The following is a 16,638-nucleotide window of genomic DNA, read 5'->3' on the forward strand; positions in this document are numbered from 1 at the left end:
TTCCACAGATGTGAAGCCTGCAGCAAAATGAAAATACCCGCAGTCTGTTGGGCATTGGGCCGGGGCGGGGGGAGGAGAAAGCTGACAGCAAAAAGCCCAGTTTTTTTAAACTGATTGACCAAGTGACCCTTTGTCTTCACCTGTGAACTAGTAGGGAAAATGCGATGAGCTTCTCCCAGATGCCTCTGAAGGAGACTCTTCCATCTGTATACCCCTCCTTGCTGCTGCAGCCCTGTGACCTTGTGCGCCTGCAGAGGCCCTTGCTGGGGGATGTCTCTCCTCTAGCACTTGAGGTTAGAGGAGGACAGGATACCTTGTTCCCAGGACAAGGTGTCCCTTCTGCTGACTGCCTGACTCCCAGCAGAGGGAGGCAGAAGCACACCAAGTTGCAGTCATGCAGCCACCTCACCAAGAAGGCAGGCATTTCTCTTGCTGCTTAATGGTAAAGCCTTTGAGTGGCAGGGAATTGCTGCCTGTAATTGCACCAGCTAATCCTACTAGCAAGCTCTGTCCTTCACCTTAGGTACTATTCTTAGTTCAGTCCCTACTGGATTCTTGACAGAGCAAATGCTAAGGCTTGGTCTGTGCCTTTGGAGAGATTAGTTGATTGAGTGAATTGGGAAGCATCTTCCTTCTCTTTAAGAGGCAAAGCCATGCAAGAGATTGATGGAGACCCTGTTTTTCTGAGGGAGGTAATTCAAGAACTGGTGGAAATGCTAAGAAAGCCATGGTAATGCTGATGGGTGAACTTGGTGAACTGTAGCTAGCCCTAACTCTGCCCAAGGGAGTGAACGGAAAGACTGGTTTCTTGTGGCTCTCTGCTGTTATGACCTTAGTACAAAAGTTTGTCTTTTGTCTTGCCTTTCTTCTTGCCTATCTGAAGGTAGGTATCTAGCTTGCTGCTCTTTATTTGTTTCATCAACTGATAGGCAGAATCTCTGTGCCATCCAGGCCCTGCTCTTGTGAGTGGGTGTGACATTGGGGAGGAATGACGCAGTCCAGGAGGAGATTAATGGCTGTTTGAAGAGGTGTCTGCTTCTCAGACAGCTAATGTGACAGCCGTGTCCTCTGTAGCATTCTTTTCCTGGAGACTACAGGGACAGGTTTTTGCATTGCAGAAAAGAAGTAGAATGTGTCGAAGTGCCTCAACTTTGGGCTTTTGCAGCCTAGTGAACCAGTGTCTCTCAGTCTGTCAGTGGTAGAAGTCCTTTCTAACAGGGCAGTTGCAAACCATGTCAATGTGTTGAGGTGTACCTGCACCTGGCAGTTATTGCTGGATGCCATCTCCTGTGCAGCATGGAGATCTGGGGTGTGCATGTCCTTACTTCAGTTTCTATCTGATCAGGAAGGAGAGAGAATCTTAAGAAAGAAAAATCCTGATCTTGCAACTGGTACATGTCTGAGCAAGGGCAAACAGGCTATCAGAGTGAATAAGGCACTTGAGTTTGAGCAGTCGGATATTTCAGTCATTGCTGGAAACATACTCAATTGCCTGCAACATCATCCCTTGCTCTGTGCTTGAATTAGTATGGTTCCTTATGCTAATCGCTCCGCTTCCTTTTCCTGTTTCTGCAAAAAGGGGAAAGGTTCATAGGCTCTTGTACCCACAGAATGGTTCGGGAAAGAATTTGCCAGCATTCTTGGAGACCAGGAGCTTCTGGGAAATGACACTTTTGGCGATGTCTAATGAGGGTTTTGGCTATTTAGACAGAAGCAGCGCAGGAAACAGAACTGGACCTGAGTTGCTGTGCACTGATGAGGGAGACTAATTAGCATGTGGTATGCAGGGGTAGCTCGTATATTAGACCATTACCTGTGAGGTGGTCTTTCCTTATATCTTAAGGTATTTCTCCCCTCTTGGGCAAAATATGCCTTCACAAATCCTCAGAAGTGCTTATTGATACATCTGTTTATTTTGTTGCCTCTACCATCTTCACTGATTACTTTTCTCTTCAAACACAGCACCTCTGTCTGGAAATTGTGCTGTGATATAAACATAGTCAGACAGCTGCCAGCAGCGTGGGCCATACGGGTTCCCTGACAGCCTGCCTGCCAGCCGTGCAGGGATTTGGGAAGGCTCACCGAACTCTGCAGAGACTCATGTCTCAGGGCTTTTCTGTTCTCGTTGCCAGATCTTCAGCAGTCTTTCCAGTTACTGTCTCCTTAAATGTGAAGCAAAAGGAAAGCCCAGCATTGACAGGTATACTCGTGGAATGTGACGGCTAAAGAACAATCTAAATGCTACAGAAACTAGGTTCAGGATTAGAAAGGTCTGGGTCCTTCACGTGTCTCCGAAGGTGGCAACTCAGATTTGCAAGATGAATGGGAGCACCAATAATCTAGCAACCCAAGCATTTGCTGAGTAGCAGTATACTCACTGATGCTAGTCACTTTGCTCTGTGTTTACACCTATGCAACTGAAGAGACTTGGTCCCCATCTCATTAGCTGTAATTAGCCTCTACAAGGTATGCATGTACAGGCATGTGCGTCTGCAGCAGTCTTGCCAGAAGACAGTCTAAGGAGAAAGGAGGAGAGCTCTAGAGGAGCTGAGGAGAGCTGGACCTGTATCCGAGTTTTCAAGTCAGTGAGTCCATGTGCTCCTCTAGCAGCCTGAGAACCTCCCTTATGCTTATGTTCAAGTTCCAGCTGGTTAATGTGTCTTAGTCTCCAGCCCTTGTCCATTTAGTTGCTGCAGTAAAAACTTCAGCAGAGAGCTAGCTGCAAGAGTGAAGTAATGAAATGCTTAAACCCCAATCATGTTATCTCAAGTTAAGTTGGTAGATGAAATGTGCCTTCGTACTCTTAGACTATAGCATATAAGAGGTAGCTGATCTGGGCTAACGTTCCCTCAGTGTGAGCTGATATTTGTTGTGTTAACTCCTGTTAACACGGGCTATGAGCTTGTACACACGGACAGTTAATCCAGCTCTGCTGAAGCATGGCATTCCCTTAGCTAAGCTAAGGGAACTTGTTCAAACATATGACACTGTGGTTGGATGCCTTCCACATTTGCTTGCTGCTAAAGTTTCCCAACTTAGACGCTAACCAAGGTATTTCCACAATGGAAGATGTAAAACAGGTTATTGAGGTTTGTCAGGTTGGTATGAAGACCTTGGGCTATGTTTCAGCCATGTTTTACTTGGCCTCTAAGAAACACTCATGATACAAGGTAAAAGGGCCTGTTGAGTACGCACAAGCTGTTTATATAATAAATACAACCATGAACACAATAACTGGTGTTGTACATACAATATTTCTGTTCATTGTTAAGAGGCCACTTTGCCGCAATTAAGGTAACTGGATCCTCTGCTCGTTACAGGTGGATAGCTACAAAGTCCTCTGCATATCTGCCCTGGCAAAGGAGATCTGGAAACACGTACTTTGGGGAAAGCCTGATTTTTTTTTTTTTCCTGTTTATCAAGAATTTTGCCATCTATATGTTAAAGTGATGGTTTTTGAGGGGAGAGAAGTCACGTATTAGTGACTTGTGACTGACAGTTTGCATAAGTGTTCATGAATCTGCCTCCATGGTAGTACCATTGAGGGGAAAGGGTTGGAATGGATGCGAAGTAGTTGGGGACTTAAAAAAGGCACTGAGACTGCTGTTTTCCTCCACGTTATTTGAGAATACTCTTTTACACTTGGTAGGTGAAGTGGTAACCTGGTGTCATGATGTCTTGGCTGCAGGGTGGAGATCAACAAGCTGATACTCAGTGAAGATGGTAGGTAATTTTTCTGTGCATATGTGTGTCTCATCTGGCATTAAAACCTACTGCTAATAGCTGTACGCAATACAAGTTTTTAACTAGTGCATGATACTGTGATTAAGGATAACTGTGAAGGTAAAATGTAAGTTCAAGTAAATTGACATTCAGATCATAGTTCCATAGAGTTTGAGGACAGAAGGGATCTACTAAAGGAATCTTGACTACTAAGCGTTGATAATTCATTCAGTCTACTAGATTGCTGGGCTGAACCAGAATGTCAGAAAGGTGATTCACTTTGATTTGAAGATAAAATAATCTACCATTTGCCCAGATACTGAGTTTCAGTCCCTAATGCAGTTTCTCTGCTTAGTTTAAGCTGAACTTCTGGCGTTGGCTTTTAGCCACTGGCTCTTCTGCCTCCCTGTGCTGCTGTAAAGAACAAGGAGCAGCATCCAGCATTTCTCTCGGGGAAGAGCTTCCTACCCTGTAATCAGGTTAGGTCTGAATGCAGCTTGGTTTAACAATAAGGGCGCTATCAGTGAGACCAGTTCAAGTGCTCCCCGAGTGTCAGTAAAGCCCTAAACGCTCAGCAAGAGAGTAAGCTGAGCTGAAATTACAGGAAGAGTAGCTCAGCTGCTAATTGCTGTTTCTATGCTCTGGAGAGCTTTCTTCAGTGAGACCCATCCTTAATGAATTTTGGTGGATGGGATCATGGGTTTGAAGTGGTGACACCTCATGCAGGTTAAAGGCAGCAGTTGCCCCTGGTATGGCAGGATGCCAGTCGTGCAAAAATACTGTTCGGTCCTGGTGCCAGCATGCCTGTAGGAAGCCTTGGATTGCTGGCTTCCAAATGTGTGCACTTAACAAGGTCATTCAGCTTAATTTTTCTGCTCAACTGGGAAGTGTCTCAGTTGTCTGGGAAATGACAAAAATCCGCTTGTTCCTGTGGTGGTTGTGCACAACAGTGAGTAGGAGCGTATTTCTCGCCATTACATCTGCCTGGGGTCTGTCAGGCTAATACCCACCCGTGCTTGGCCAATCTCAAGCGTTTGGCTTCAAACCCTGCTTTATAAAGGGAGGTTCCAGGCATGCCCTAACCTGTGGCGATAACATAAGGCCAACCCAAAGGAATCCGCACGCTATGTACGTATAAGCGTGGAGACTGCCATGGTCACAGGTGCACACCTGGGGAGCCTCCTCCTGTGCGGTGGCCTTCGTGCTGGAGAGCATCCCTGATCGGGCAAGCAGCGATGCTGCACGTTGCAAGGATGTACGGCTGCTCTGGGATGAAGAGGGTGGGCGGATCACGAAGCCCAGAGTGAGTGGGGAAAGGAAGTAATTTCATGCACATCAGTAGAAATTCATCCAAGCTGTCCCTACGCAACCTGGTTGCTTCAGGCCACCTTTCATCTTCCTAGTCATCGTTCATTTTTATGCCGTGTTGGGGGACACGTTCATTTTACCCTGGCTTTTTCTGCTCTTCAGGGCCAGAGCATGGTCTAAGAGGAGCCCTGCGATATATATAGAGAAAAAGAAGGCAGCTTGGAGAAGCGATGGACATAAAAACGAATCCAGCAGCAGTAGAAACACGCAGTTTAACGGACGGGCCTTCTCTCACCCAGGTCTGTGTGGGTAGAGGATAGCTGAGTCACTGACTCCATTTCTCCTCCTCTTAACAGGCTTTCTCAGCTCAGTGCCAGAGGACCTCTTTGGCACGTCTCTTCGCTTTGCTAGCCCAAATGCTGGTTGTCAAAATGGCTGTAGTCACTTAGCCTGTGTGGTGTTGTCCATCGTTGGCCTGCACTAGGGTGAATGTATAACTGTACAAGTTCCACCACAAAAACATTAAAGATCTCTCTCTGGAAAGAGGCCTGCTTGATCTCTTGAGCAATGTCAGAGCTGTGCTGCAGTATACTAGCCCAGTGTGACCAATGCATATACACATTTCATACAGTCACTCTTCGAAGTTGCTCAGGTATCTTGACTATTGCTTTCTTATCAAAACCAGCCCTTCCTGAATAGTGACTCATACTAGGTGGGGGGCACTTGATCTTTTGTGTAAACTTAAGTGTTTGTAGCCCTTCCTAAGTTAGGGATACAATCACTTGCCACTTGTGGCTACCTCAGCAAGTAATCTCTTGTTATTTCTTATATAAACTGTGGAAACTATTAGCTTGAAGGCAGACAAAATTTGCCATCTGCATTGAACCTGGTTCCTCTTGTATTTTAATGTAGTAGCTTTTACATTTGCTTCCTGTATAAACTGAAATGCAGAGACTCGAGAAGACTAGAGTCTTGAAATGTTTGTTATTTGTACCAAATCAGCCAACCTCTGCATCAAACTCTGAATTCGTATTAGGAGGAGGGAGTTGTGAAGGGTGCTGGGTGGGAAAATGATGGGATTTCCTGGGGTGCAGAGAGCTCTCCACTGTCTCCTGTGGAAAAGAAAGGCTGCCCAGGAGTTGGGCTTTGGGTTTTTTATTGTTTTATTTGGAAGCTGTCAGTTTAGAAGTTTGAGTAAGGTGGAAACCTCAGTCTCGTGAAGTAGGAGAGCCCTGATGAATTGTGTGAGCCAATGCCAAACTGGCCCTTTTTGCTGCCTGTTGCTGTTAACGCTGTTCAACGCCTCACTCCCCTTTCCAGGGGGACCCTGCTCTGCATCCTTCCCAGGTGGAAGATGTGGGGAGTGAACGGCTCATCCTCTTGTAGTACAAACTTAGGGAACTCTGTGCATAAGGCTAGTTTATTTTAAAAATATTTTTATGGAAATGCATTTAGAAAACAAAAGAAAAAGAACGCATTGGAGCTGTCGGAGATATCCCACTCCCCCGTCACGCTGTGCATCCTGACCCCTTTTTCTTCCCCTGGCTGCGTCTTCACATCACGGCAGGGAAGCAAGGGCACTTGGAGGAAAGCAGAGGAGGGAAGTGCCATTTGCTGCTGCAGCAGGGAGACAGCCTCAGTGTAAGTTAGCCTGATCTCTGTGGGCACTGGAAACTTCAGAGGGGCTCTACTAGTTGTTGGTTGAAAAAATGCTGTAGAACTGGGTGGCCTGTATAGAAGTCTGTTTAAAAAGCAAAAACCCCCAAACCTGCAAGCTTGATTTAATTTTGTGCAGGTTTTTTTTTTAATGTTATCCTGGATGGATTTAATGGGCCAAATTCTTTACTTTCTCAAGTAGGTAACAGTGGAGTGCTCCAGTAAGGCAGCAGGGTTGCTCTGAGCTTGTGCTGCGCCGAAATCGGAATCTGGCCCTGCAGCTTTATTAAGAAAAGTAAATGTGAACACTCACTGATACAAAGGAGAGGAGAAATATCTGCATTGTGTGAGTGGGGAGGAGGCTGCTGCAGTTCTGTCTCTGAAGGGCTCGTTATTAATTAGCTGCGTGCACAATAAGTGCTTCTCTGGAGAATGAATGAGGTGCCTCAGCCTCCCTCCGCAACCCTACCGTTTGTAACAAAATTAGCGGTGGGGAGAGAGGAGGGAGCATATTTGGGATGGGTGGACTTAAGCAGCGTGGACTGGGGGAAAGAAAGGCTCCAGCCCCTGCCGGATGGGTTTGATGGTGTGTGCATTTCAAACCCGGGGTCCTGCACCGGTGGGTTTTTTGATGTCATTGCTGCAGTATATACGTCTCTCAAGTTGCCAGTCCGCTTTTTCCCATTCCTGGAGCCTCAGATGCGATTGCAAAGTTGTGGCTTACATTCCTTTGCCTGGAAGAATCCGGGAGCGATCTTGCATCCTCCCTAACATGGGCTTCTTTCGGTGAAAGAGGTTAAACTGAGCCCTGAGCACAAGTGTGCTGAAGTTGAAGCCCTCCCGGTTCGGGTGTCTTTCAGCCTCACCGAAATCATCAATGATGTTGCACTGGAAGAAATTAGGTGCCGTGTTGTCAGAAATGGATGTGTGCTGACCTCCCTCTGTAGTCTGCCCCAGCCTGCGGGAGACTGTCTGTGGTACCCAGCTCCGACATCCAGAGGGCTGGCTTCTCTTCTAACCGGGCAGGCTCAGGGAGAGGCTTTATTTGGGCTTGTCTGGGCTTGTTCAGGCCTGAGCCTGCCTTTGTCTTTGCGATCACAGGGATCCGAGGGGATCAGAGAGGATCTGCCTCTGCCTTTTGCAGCTGCTCTGCTGATGAGACCTCCTCGAGAGACCCCGGCAGCAATCTGCTAAACTTGAGCCTTTCTGACCTTCTCCGTCTCCTCAGGTAAGCGCAGTCTGTGTGTGTTTGTACTCGTGCCTGCAAATGTACTGTATATATCTGAGTGTGTCATACTCTCTGTCAGCCTTCCCACAGAGCCTGTTTGCGTCCGAGTGGGGCTGTGGAAGGTGGTGGGTCTCTGCAAAAAATGTACAGCTAGGTAAGCTTTCGGTGGTCTTGAAAGTCATGTAGGAGAACGTTACATACAGTAACTGCCTTTGCTCGTCTGTCCTGCTGGGCTAGAGGGTGTTTCCTTTTGCTTCCACCCCCCCTCTTCTTCTTTACCCCCCTTTCTTCAAGCTCTTCGTACAAAAATGCACGTTGCAGTTTGGGGATACTGGTGGGAGTCTCGTTTTTGAGGGGTCCCAGAAAGTAATAGCACCCAAAAAAGCAGCTGTGTGCTCACACGATCTGAATGTGCTGCAGCTGTACAGGGAAAGCTGAGGATGCTACTTAGCAGCTTGAGTTTAGTGAGCAGTAAGTGATTCTGGTGAGTGAGTTTGTCTGGTTTCTACATCCAGGAGACAAGGTAACTGAATTCATGTGGTATTAGCCACTCCGTGGTTCATTGTCATGTCTAGCATTTATGTAGGAGAACGTGGAAGCTGAATGCTTAATTCTTTGCTCTTTGCAAGGAGCTGGCAGCTATCCCCCTCTATTGCTACACTTAAGATGGAGAGGACAGTTTGTGTTGTTACCTGGCTCAGCGTGTTCCCTCCACGTTCATTTTGTAATGGAAAGGATAAATAATATAGCTTAGATGCTGGTATCGCCTGATGCTCGTATGGGGGAAGAAAGCTCTGTTACGCTGTGTTTAGCTTTGTTCCCCACTGCCCCTGTTCAGTTTTCCTGAACATTGGCAAAGTGAAGCTTGGCTTTACCTACATCTGGGTGCCCTATGCATCACTCACCTGTATATCGTGAGGTTTCAGGTGTCTGTGCAGACCGCCAGTGGGATTATTCATTTTCCAAATAACTGTAGGAGCCGGGCCTTTCCATTACTTAGGAAGGGCTAGCTCAGATAAGAATTGAAAAAGACACTAGGAGTCATTTCAGATCAGAGGTTGGTAAGTACCGGTCCATTAGAGCTAATTGGCTACACCAGCCCAGATCTGGGCTCAAGGTTTGGTATTGTTTCCTCTGCTACCTTTCAGGGGCATCCCAGCAGAGCAGGTCCGGTGAATGGATGTGAAGTTTTCATCTGTATTTTGAAGATAGGCCCACCCGTGCTTACCTTTTATATCTGATATAAAATGTATTAATTTGTAAGCAACCTACCTCTCATCTGTACAGTCTGTTTTGATGTTTTATTAGCTGTATATATACACCAGTGTGTTTTGGAGTTTTCACCTACTCAGGGTGGGTTTGGTTGATTATTATTGGCTTCATAATTTTTAAGTGCTGTGAGGTTGAGGTGCTTTTTTTGTTTTGTTTAGTAGACCAGAGATGATAAAGGTTATTTTGCAGGACCTGAAAGTAAACATGTAATATTTGGTTATGATGAATGCCATTCTCTTCTAGTGACTACTTTGCTGCTACCATTGATGGTATTGGCGACCAGTAATGTTAAAGGTGCACCATTCCAGCAAGGAGTTATATTTGCACATGTGTTTACATTTGCAGGGAGTTTTGGATTGGACCTTAACCCTTTGACACTGACAGTTCCAGTGGGCACATTGGTCAGACTGCAGCTCTCCTATTCTTTGAAGAACTTTTAATCTGCAGACTAACATATCTTGTGGATGGCATTGCGTCTAGGACTCTGCTTCAGGCCTAATGTGTGCAACAAAACCGTGTGCACGGTGAAACTGTTGGCTCTGGGCTCTGTGAAATGACCTGCTAAGCATAAATTCCAAACAGGGTAAGAGTGGCAAAGGATTCTTAAATAAAGAGGCTCCTTTTTTCTTCCCTCCCACTTGCTGCCCTCTGCATCTGACCCAAGGATGCTGAGTACAGGCAGTTCTGGTGACCACACTTCTGTCTTGTCGTCTCACACTGTGTTTTGTCCCCCAAGAGAAAGTTAATTGACCTATTTTAAGTACCTTCAGAAAGCTGAGGCACCAAAAAAAAGAAAAAAAAATTTGAAGGGTGAGTGATGTTGGAGCAGTAACATGAGGCTAAAGTCACTGCTCGGGCAACTCCACTGATTTTGGTGGAGTAATGCTAGGGATGCTTGTTGCTTTGTCCCTTTGACTCCAGACTGAGATTCTCTAAAACTAGTTTTGTGGGTTTGTGGGGCTTTTTAACATTCTTCTCACTTAAAAAGGCTGACAAAAACATATATCTGTCTAGACAGAACTACGGATAAGCTTTAGGGAGGGAGTTTGATCAGAGCAGGAAAGGAAAAACTCCTCTGAAAACAGTAGCTTAGGAATTGTCTATTACTGCTAGCTGATCAGTTGTATTCCCTAATACTTTGCTCTGTTTTGATCTGATCTGTATCACGGAGGATGGACAGGCTTATAACTTAAGCGACACAATAGCAGATTTCATACTAATAATGAGAAGAGACCTTTTTTTCTGTCCTGACCTATTGACATCTCAGTGCATGTACCTTGTCTCAGAGCATGGGGGAACTAGGGGATTTTTAGTACAGATTTTTCAAAATCTTTTCCTTTCACTCACTCACACTATGCCCTTGGAAGAAAGCTGGTTAAATGAGAAACAAAACATCAGTGCTTTCTTGCTGAAAAGATGTCAGTCCTTCTTTTTATAACACACAGTTATTTCTGCTTGTTCTCTACAGCTGGATGGAGAGGACTTCTCCTCACCAGTTTTCCTTGTATGACTGGGATCTCATTTTGAGTATATGATGAATCTTGCTAGTCCGTTTTGTAGGCAAGTCTGTGTTCCCTTGTATTTTGAAGGTAGAACACCAGTAATCTTCCAGTAACTGGTACAGACCATCTCTTAATGCAAATGGAGAGAAGTTAATAACACATGAGCCATTGTTTTCTTTCCAAAGAGACTCAGCTGAAGGGGCTTATACAACTGTGGGACTATAATTCAAGCCTTCAGTTTTATGTATTTTTTCTGTTTGCATTTGAATGTATTGTAGGAGAAGTGACCAGGCATCAAAGCTACGCCCAGCCTGTCTGAAGCAACCATCTCACTGAAATAAGAATCCTTCACTCAGTGGACAAGAGAAGGCTTTGGTAAGAGGAATTAGAGTAAGCAAATTTTATACTGCTGAAAATGGAGTCTGAATCTTTTTCACTCAAGCCTTCCTGTAGATGTTCTCCCCTGGTGATGTGGGTCTATTGTTATACCTCTTTATAAGGAAAGCAGCTAAGATGCAAGTCTCTTACCTTGTCTAGAATATCGCAGTGCATTCATGGTTAATTGAAATGCATCTTAGAAGGGATGATAATTTTTTTCTTTTGTGCAGCTACATATAGCCCATGTCAAGTTTTGCTAAATGTAGGCTTTATTCACCTCAGGAGCCACCTGAGGATGAAACTAGATGCAGGAGCAATGTCTGGCACTGTTTCAGTACAACTAACCTTGGGCAGGGGAAATGTGGGGAGGAGAGTGTGCTTCTGGGGAGCATATGAGGGTAACTTCCCTGGCTGTGTTGCAGGCATCCTATTCCCCTTTCATCAGCTTTGGCGTCACGATGCGTATCTCATCTCCTTGGGCAGATAGGAAGGCTGGATAACGTGCTGATAACAATCCTGATCTTCACATCTCCCTGCATGCTTTGGTGGTGCATGGTGAGCAACTCCCAGCGTAGAGGATGGTGACAACGTCAGCCAGTGGTGCATGGGACTCTTCTGAGGTTCTCTAGCTCTTGTGGTGAGTGGCTGACTGAGCAGTAGTAGGCACCGAAATGGAAATTCCCCTAATGCAGCTTGGACAAGGGGAGAAGCTGTGCAGGCAGCAGGCCCTGTTTTGACACTTTGCCTCTTGCTTTGAGGCAAAGATGTAGAAATAGGTGGGTCTGGCCTTGGAAGAAAGGAAAGAGGCATGTCCAGAAGGAGATGCTATAAAGATCCCTCAAAGTCCTGATAAAGGAGAAGCCTGAGCTTAACAAGCAAGAAAGGACAGACCTGCTGGGACAGTAAAATCTCTGCTGTGAATCAGCCTGGCAGCATCTTCTCTGTACCCGCAGTCTGAATTGGGGGGACAGGTCAGGAACTTCTCGGGTTGGATAAACTTGTCTTTCCCAGGCCCATCTAGGCTATAAAACAACAGTTTTTTGTTTTTTGGACTGATATGCTAGAGTAGACAGGGGGCTACTGACGGCTATGATTCTGGGTTTATGATCTATGGCTAATGCTTGCGCATTGCTTGGTTAATGAGTCACGGGTGCTTACGTGTGGCTTACAGTCCTCTGAAATCTGCAATGCACTGGACTCTGCCCAGGCCTCTCCCAAGGTACTGAATCAGCAGAACCCCGGAATAGCCTGGTGTTACTAGCTTCTACGGACTGCTGCAGAGTGGACCCGGCTAGGAAAAGGGGTAGCCTTGCTTCCAGGAGCTACGGCAGCATTGCAGTCTTGGGGGGGGGCTATCCACGATGCTCTCCTGTTCTGCACAACTCGCTGCTGGAAAGTAATTTTGTCTGTGGCATGTCTACACGAAAATTAATGGCGCTTACATAGATGTAGTAGCTAACTCAGCTGTTAGTAGAACTGTGAACTGTTTGTGTAAGCTCCAAAATGACGGCCCCTTAAAGACCTTCTCTAAGATGCTATACGGGGAGAACTGATGTTTATGGTATTTGACAAATGACCACAGGGCAGGTTTAACAGAACATTTTTGCTTCTGCTTAAACCTTTTGGTTCAGTCTGTGTGGTTTTTTTTTTTAATTTAGATAAGATATGGGGAGGGAATTGTGTAAAGGGAAGAGATAACGTGCAGGAAGTTCAATGTGTGAAATATGATGGTGCATCTGCTTTCTTGGTAACAGAAGTGCTAGGTGCTTTTCTGGCCGGTGAGACTGGACTACTTTAAAAGGCTTGCAGTTAAAGTTACGATGTTGCTGCTGGACATCTCTGATCTCATTTGGGAGAGAAGAGAGGAAAAAAGGTAATGAAAGCTTCATTAAATATTGTTATTACAAGGGGAAGAACAGACTTTACTAGAATGTGGAAGGCAGAGGGCTTTTTTTGCTTGTCTTCATGTAAAAAGAAAAACGAAATCTGAAAGAAAGGAAGAAGTTGCACTGAATCTGGCTAAAAAATGAATTGTTTAACTCTGCTGTGGAAGAAGGCATAAGTCTGGTGTACTCTGTGCAAGTACACGTTTCTCACTGCACAGCATGTGGAGAAATTCAGTAAGTGATGTGTATGTTAATTCCATGGCTTTATCTTGTTTTGATGCGGGGATTTAATATTGCTTAAGCCAGGGATATTAGCCAGGCCCAGTGAGATCCCAAATGAAGATTCACTTGCGTGAGATGTGGTGGATTTTAAATATGAAGCCTTTTAAGGAATAGGAGGAGACGGTTGCTCTAGATTTTCTTCATAGTATCCTTAACTGTACCATATTTTATGGAATTTTTGTGTCTGCATTTCATGGAGTAGGTGATTGAGTGACAGACGTGTCTATCCTGCAGATCTCAGTAATGTAATAACCTGAACTCCTTCCTGAATTTTCCTTGTTATATCTCAGAGCTTTTGTGCTTCTCAGGGTGCAGGAAAGTTTGTGAAAGGAAGTTACCAAGAGCAGATCTGCCTTCCATCTGCAACATGATCCCAGGGCTACAAAACTGCTGCTGCTTTTTCACTTGTCACCTGCAATAAGACGAAGATAGCCTGTTACCCAAAGGGCTGTGTCCCTCGGAGCTGAGTGACTAGCTGAAAATCGGTAGGGTTAGGAGTGCAGCTGTCCTACAGGTAGACATGCTGACCAATCTCAGACTGGGACTCTATCTTTTCCCTTGTCATTCTGCCACTTACCTATCTTGTGTGATTTTTATGCCTGGCTGTCTGTGCTTTGTCAAAAGGAATTGCTAGGACTGTCTATTCTTTTCTCTTAGTTCTGCTTCGTTTTAGCCAGCCTGTGACTCACTGCAAAGGTGTCCCATTTCCCTATTAGATGTGAGGTTGGCCGGCAGGAGTGGTGGCAGAATGTGGGGAGGAGTCGTACCTGTACCAAGAAAGCCGGAACTATCTTGAGTTTGCAGTGAGTGTGAATTATGAAGCAAGTGTCTGCACCTCCCTGGAGCCTGTGCTCAGCTTGCTTGCGGTACATCAGGCTTAGCAGCAGGAAGCTGGGGTCGCTTGGGAGCTTAGGTGGACTTCAGGTACCGCTGCCAGCTGGATCATCTCCTACCACAGAACTGTAAGAAACTGGTAAATATCTTTCCTATCTAGGGTCGTGTCAATACATCTCATAAGGAAAGTTTCTGCTGTAGGATTAATTAAAAAAAAAAAGGCAAACAGGAGTTGTTAAGCAGCTCGTGTCCTGTATTTGGGGAATTAGGATGCTATAGGGAGTTTGGAGAAGAAAGTAACAGGAACAGGTTGATAATAACAGTGCTTAATCAGCATTGCCAAGAGTCATAGCCTAGAACCATTTTCTGGCTGACTTGTTAGCATATCACAGGAGTTGCAGTAGTAGATGGGATAATACAGCTAGTTTGAAAATATTTGGAGAGACTAATCCAAAACACCGGATCCACGTATCGTAGGACTTGTATCAAATCAAAGTCAGAATTTATCAAATGTATTCATATCTTAAAAAAGAAAACCTGTCTGTAAGGTTATAAGTCAGGAAAACTAACTGTATGTGCAGAAGCAAGATACTTCTTCGCCCACCTGAAAGTTCATAATAGGAAAGACCAACACCTCCTTTGGGACAAAGGAGAGAATTTGTTGGTCTGCAATCACCAACTAGTGGTTTGGTATAGCTTCAAGATATTTTTTTCTCCGGGATGCCAGTTCATCCTAGTAAGCGTAATAGACTCAGCTAGATATTGTTTCTAATTCTATGGTTTAGAAGTAGACAGGATTGCTTAAAACAGCCTGTATAAAAGACATTGAGCATCCTGATCTAGTTTTGAAGTTAACCTTGTTTAAAACAGGCAGTTGAACTAGCTGATATCCAGGAGTTTCTTCAACCTAAATCTTTCTGAAGCTTGAAAACTGTCATTTCATCTTTTTCATTCAAGCTTTCTCCTGTTGCTGAGTTTCACCCACAAATTTCACAGATGAAAATTCAGCTTTGTTTTGCCTTAAAACAGGAAGTATTTGAAGCCTCCAGTGACAGAGGATCTGTTTGCATCAGGCTTCCAGCAGTTGTTGTTCAAATCTGTAGAGAAACGTTGTGTAATTCTTCAGGTACTAGCTCAAGGCTTGTGACTGGGTCAGTCATAGCTTAAAACTCCACTTGTTGACAATAGGAGGATGACATGGTGCTGGGAATGAACTTAAATGTGCTTAGTTAAATGAAGCTTATGGTATCACATATTTCAGTGATGACAAAATGATTGCTGCAGATCTTACCTGGCAGGACTTTTCACCTCTTTTGGAATCCAGAATTTCCGTAACAGGAGAGTATTTCCATCTTCCACACCCATCAGCTTGTTGTTTTACAGTAGTGATTTCTTTATAGGCTAATTCCTCGTAGTGTTACATGATCCACCAAACAACTTTTTCCTGCTGCTTTGTCACCCGCAAGGTAACAGCGAGATTAAGCACAAATTTGTGTCTAGCCACTTAACCTAGCACAGGATTGCTGTGAGTTGGTGTGATTTGTGCAGGCTGGGTCACCCCTCTTTAGGAGAAGTGCCCCAACGACCAATGTGAAGTGAAACAGGTCGTGTCTTATCTTTTCTCTAAAGGGAAATTTGCCTTCCGGGGGCAAACTCTGAGCCCTTAACTGGCAAATTCAACTACATGTGAATGATCATGTAAACTTCGAGTGGCACCTCTGGCCTTTAAATTGTTCTCAGGGATGCTAATACACGCTATGCTGTCATTGATGGTTTTGGTCACAATTCCCTAAAGCAGAAAGCTTTCCATAAATGCACACTCACAGTAAATTTGCTAGGTACTTGAATGAAAGAGAAGAGGAAAGGATTTGCTGTTAGACAAGCTGCTGAAACAGAAAAGTTGCTCAGCTTATCGGCCAGCAACTTTGCAGAGGTCTCTTCTAACTCTAAACTAGCTAAGTTGTTTGGTTTCCCTGTAAGACTTTAAAGCTGTTCCCAAGTCAGTCATCCCTACAAATACAGCTTCTGACCATCTAGAAATAAGAGCAAACGCCAGAGCTGGATAACTTTCTTCAGTATTGCAAATGGTTGCTTTTCCTGCAGCCACAACAGTGAATAATCAGCTAAATGATTCTAGGTCTCTGCAGAGGGAGGGAGAGTCCCTTAGCTTTTGCTGCATAGTTTTCAAACTGGGCTTCTAAATCTTGAAGAATCCTTGCCTGATTACCAGCTTGTTTGGACTCCACATGTAGTAAGTCCCATTGACATCTATGGAGGAGGCTTGTGGATTTCTTATTTGTGGAAAAAACACACTCATGTCTATTGTCCCAGACTCCTGTACTTAAAAACTTTGAGTTGCAGCTTATATGTTCTCTCCAGGTACGTCAATAGGGAGGGTGGAGAAGGATGCTCCTACATACCTGCCTGTGATGAGATTTCATTTATACTTAATACCGTGAAGAATTTTGTGCATACTAATGAAAGGTGATGATTTTGTAAGGTGACTGTGTGGTGATTTGGGAGAAAGAATGAATATCTTGTCTTATGCAACACAGTTAATGTTAGTGCA

The 16,638-nt window shown here is 44.8% G+C and overlaps 1 long non-coding RNA gene across 1 annotated transcript; it reads left to right on the forward strand.

Annotated features, from left to right (window-relative positions):
- The first annotated feature begins 7,410 nt into the window (after positions 1-7,410).
- On the forward strand, positions 7,411-16,309 carry LOC138685202 (uncharacterized). The gene is made up of 5 exons (XR_011324483.1): positions 7,411-7,915; positions 10,968-11,064; positions 11,490-11,704; positions 12,822-14,197; positions 15,099-16,309. It is a non-coding gene; the product is annotated as an uncharacterized lncRNA (long non-coding RNA).
- Positions 16,310-16,638: the final 329 nt, after the last annotated feature.

The sequence above is a fragment of the Haliaeetus albicilla genome, chromosome 4 (genome assembly GCF_947461875.1).
Source record: "Haliaeetus albicilla chromosome 4, bHalAlb1.1, whole genome shotgun sequence".
NCBI lineage: Eukaryota > Metazoa > Chordata > Aves > Accipitriformes > Accipitridae > Haliaeetus > Haliaeetus albicilla.